The sequence below is a fragment of the Gorilla gorilla genome, chromosome 2 (genome assembly GCF_029281585.2).
Source record: "Gorilla gorilla gorilla isolate KB3781 chromosome 2, NHGRI_mGorGor1-v2.1_pri, whole genome shotgun sequence".
NCBI lineage: Eukaryota > Metazoa > Chordata > Mammalia > Primates > Hominidae > Gorilla > Gorilla gorilla.
In genome coordinates, this window is record NC_086017.1 from 194,016,444 (window position 1) to 194,021,427 (window position 4,984).

Sequence of the window (4,984 nt, forward strand, 5' to 3'; positions counted from 1 at the left end):
TTGCTTGAACCCGGAAGGCGGAGGTTGCAGTGAGCCGAGATCGCACCATTTCACTCCAGCCTGGGCAACAAGAGCAAACCTCCGTCTCAAAAAAAAAAAAAAAAAAAAAAAAAAAAAAAAAAATTTAATGGGCAAAGATTTGAATAGGACATTTCTCCAGAGAAGATATACAAATGCCAATAAGGACATGAAAAGATGCTCTGCCAGGCGCAGTGGTTCACGCCTGTAATTCCAACACTTTGGGAGGCCGAGGTGGGTGGATCACGAGGTCAGGAGACAGAGACCATCCTGGCTAACAGGGTGAAACCCCAACTCTACTAAATATATAAAAAATTAGCTGGGCGTGGTGGCACAGGCCTGTAGTCCCAGCTACTTGGGAAGCTGAGGCAGGAGAATCACTTGAACCCGGGGGGGCAGAGGTTGCAGTGAGCTGAGAGTGCACCACCGTGCTCCAGCCTGGGCGACAGAGCAAGACTCAAAGAAAAAAGAGAAAAGAAAAGAAAAGAGAAGAGAAAAGAAAAGAAAAGAGAAAAAGAAAAAGCTTCTCAACATTTGGGAAATGCTTATCAAAACCACAAAGAGTTATCACTTCACACCCACTAAGATTGCTTTAATCAAAAAGATAGACAATAACAAGTGTTGCTGAGGATGTGGAGAAATTGGAACCCTCATACTCTACAGGTAGGAATGTAAACTGGTACAACTGCTTTGGAAAATAGTTTCGCCGTTCGTCATTTGAAAGTTAAACACAGAATTATGATACGACTCAGCACTTCCAATCCTAGGCATATACCTAAAAGAAGTGAAAACAGATACTCAAGCCAATACTTGTACATGAATGTGCATAGCACCATTACTCAATATAACAGTAAAAAAAAATGCAAATCTGGCCAGGCGTGGTGCTCATGCCTGTAATCCCAGTACTTCAGGAGGTCGATGGGTGGATCATCTGAGGTCAGAAGTTTGAGACCAGCCTTGCCAACATGGTAAAACCCTGTCTCTATTTAAAAAAAAAAAAAAAAATAGCCTGGCATAGTGGTGGGCGCCTGTAATCCCAGCTACTCAGGGAGCTGAGGCAGGGGAATCGCTTGAACCCAGGAGGTGGAGGTTGCAGTGAGCAGAGATGGTGCCACTGCACTCCAGCCTGGGCAACAAGAGCGAAACTCTGTCAAAAAAAAAAAAAAAAAGGAAACCCAAGTGTCCATCGACTGGTGAATATATAAACAAAATATATATCCATACAATAACATTATTCAGTCATATAAAAGAATAAATACTGATATATCCTACAATACCCGTAAACCTTGAAAACATCATGCTAAGTGAAAGAAGCCAATTACAAGAGGCCACATATTGAATGATTCCATTTATGTGAAATATCTAAGATAGGCAAATCTACAGAGAAAGTATTTTAGTGGTTGTTAGGGACTAGAGGGAGGCGATAATGAGGAGTGACAGCTAATGGGTACAGAGTTTCTTTTTGGGGTGATAAAAATGTTCTGGAATTAGATGGTACTGACCATTGTACAATCTTGTGAAAATAGTAAAAGCCATTGAATTCTACACTATAAAGGGGTGAATTTTATGTTATGTGAATTATACCTCAATTAAAAATATTAGCAAATCCAATTCAGCAGCATATAAAAAGGATTATATACCATGATCAAGTGCTATTTGCTCCAGGAATGCAGGGTTGGTTTAACATCCAAAAATCAAAGTGATATAACATATTAATAAAGAAAACCACATGATTATCTCATACACAAATAGCATGTGATAAAAAAATAGCATGTGACAAAAATTCAACACCCATTCATGATAAAAATCCTCAACAAAGGCTTAAAAGAGAATGTACAGCTAATATCATACTTAATAATGGGAAAACTTAATGTTTTCCCCCTAACACTGGAAAAAAGGCAAAAGTGACATCTTCACCACTTCTATTCAACATTGTACTAGCTAATGCAATAAGACAATAAAAAATAATTAAAGGCACATTGATTACAAATGAAGAATTAAGCTGTCTATTCACAGAGTATATAATCTTGTACATAGTAAATCTTAAGAAATCAAACAACTATTAGAACTAATAAAAGTGTGTAGCACAGTTCCAGGATCCAAGATCAATATATGAAAATTTAGTTATGCACACTAGAAACAAAACAAAACATAAAACTAAAAAAACAAGTTTGCAACAGCATCAAAAAGAATACTTAAGGCCAGGCGTGGTGGCTCACACTTATAATCTCAGCACTTTGGGAGGCCGAGGCGGGCGGATCATGAGGTCAGAAGATCGAGACCATCCTGGCCAACATGGTGAAACCCCATCTCTACTAAAAATACAAAAATTAGCTGGGCATGGTGGTGCATGCCTGCAATCCCTGCTACTCGGGAGGCTGAGGCAGGAGAATCGATTGAACCAGGGGAGCTGGAGGTTGCAGTAAGCTGAGATCACACCACTGCACTCCAGCCTGGGTGACAGAGTGAGACTCCATCTCAAAAAAAAAAAAAAAAAGAATACGTAAAAAAATAAATTAAACCAAAGTACAATACCTGCAAACAGAACATCATAAAACTGCTTAGGAAAATTGAACATCTAAATAAATGACATCCTGTGTTTCTGGATTGGAGGACTCAATATTCTTAAAATGGCAATCCCCCTCAAATTAATCTATAGATTTAATGTAAGATTTCTAACCCTTGGCATTATTGACACTTAGGACAACTCTTTGTTATATGGAGCCATCCTGTGCATTAAAAAACGTTCAGCAACATCCTCGGCCCCACTAGATGCCAGTAGCACCACCCTACTCTAGTTGTAATAAAAAATGTCTCCAGACATTGCCAAATGTCCCTTCGGGGCAAATTTGCCCCTGATTGAGAACCATTCAACAGTGGTTACAATCTCCATCAAATTCCCAGCAGGACTTTTTAAAAAAGTTTTTGGGTTTTTGTTGTTGTCGTTTTCTAAGAAAAACTGACACTAAAATTCATACATAGAGGCCGTAGAGGCTTGGCATGGTGGCTCACACCTGTAATCCCAGCACTTGGGGAGGCTGAGGCGGACAGATCACTTGAGGCCAGCAGTTCAAGACCAGCCTGACCAACATGAAAAAAACCCATTTCTACTAAAAGTACAAAAACTAGCTGGGTGTGGTGGTGGGTATCTGTAGTCCCAGCTACTCAGGAGGCTGAGGTGGGAGAATCACTTGAACCCAGGAAGCAGAAGTTGCAGTGAGCCAAGATCACGCTATTGTACTCCAGCCTGGGTGACAGAGTAAGACTCTGTCTCAAAAAAATATAATAATAATAATAATCAAATGCAAGTATCAAGGACCTAAAGTGATCAAAAATTTCATAAAATCACAAAGTTGGAGAACTGAAAGCACTGATGTGAAAACATAAAGCTCTGGTAGCCAAGGCAGTGTGCCATAGGTTTAAGATTTGACCTCGAAATCCATGGAAAAGAAGGGAGCCCAGAAATAAACGCACACACACGGGCAATTGATTTTGACAAAGGTACCAAGATAATTAAGTGGGGAAAGGATAGTCTTTTTAATGGATAGTATTGGAAAAACTGGGTATCTTTTTGTTACTTCACATACCACATGTATAAATTAACTCAAATCCAATGAGAAACCTAAAATGAAGACCTACAAATACAAAACTTATAGAGAAAATAAGGACGGACCCAGTGGCTCGCACCTGTACTCCCAGCACTTTGGGGCACTAAGGCAAGAGGATGGCTTCAGCCTAGCAGTTCAAGACCAGTATGGCCAACATAGTGAGACCCCATCACTATGAAAACTTTACAAATTATCTACATGTGGTGGCACATGCCTGTAGTCCTGCCTACTAGGAGGCTGAGATGGGAAAATCACTCGAGCCTAGGTCGAGGCTGCAGTGAGCCATGACGGCACCACTGCACTCCTGCCTGATAGACCAAGACCCTGTCTCAAAAAAAACACGATTAAGAAAATGAAAAGACAAGCCACCAACCAGGAAAAAGTAAATACAAAATATATATCTAAGATGTCATCCAGAATATATTTTTTAAATCTTTTATAACCCAATAAAAAGACGACATATTCTAAGACAGCACTTGAGTTAATATCCTCAAGGATCTCTCAGTATAAAAATGGGTGTTTTTTACTAACAGAGCAACTGCAGCAAACAGACCAGGTCCTCTGCTATCTCAAAATACTTTGAATAAAGTTATCCATAAAGCACTGATATGTCCTACCTCCCCATCAGGAGGAATGTTGGCAGGTAACAGAAACATGGGATCCTGCTAACCACAGCTAATAAGCACAGAAGCCAGCCTGTTCTAGTCACAGGCTAACAGTTTCAAAAGGGATCCATCTTTTTGGTGGATTGTCATTTTACAGAAGACGTCTTCAAATTGAACAGAATCAAAGTGCTCATCAAAACGGGGATATCATGCTGAACCAATTACTACTTAAACATGCAATTGGCAATGGGAAATAGGTTGTGATCTCTGAAGAGATAAGTAAGGCTCTACCAGAAAAGATTAAACAGTCATCAGAGAAGATCCTGCCTATCAGAGCTTTAATAGCTAAACTGATTATTTGGATTTAGAACTTGAATTCCTTCCCACACAACTTTGGGAACTTGCCTTCAAAGGCACATCCTGGCACTGGTGTCTTTAGACCAATGGACAGACTCTTCCTAGGCCTGGTTAAAGAGGAAGACATTCTCCAAAGCAGTTACACAAATTTACCGGGATCTCTCACTCTGAAGTAAATGTACAAATCAAACAGACTCTCTGAGAGGAGCCGGCAATAACGCATAAATTAGCTTTTAGGAAACATTTTAAAGTAACCACTTTCTCAATCACTCTCCCTCTAGAAATAAATATAAAATCTTTCCTGAAATGAATGTAAACGTTGACTTTCACTTATAGAATGGAACACACTTCAAGTTCTATAAACGTTAAATGAAACCTACAGCAGGCCATGGATTT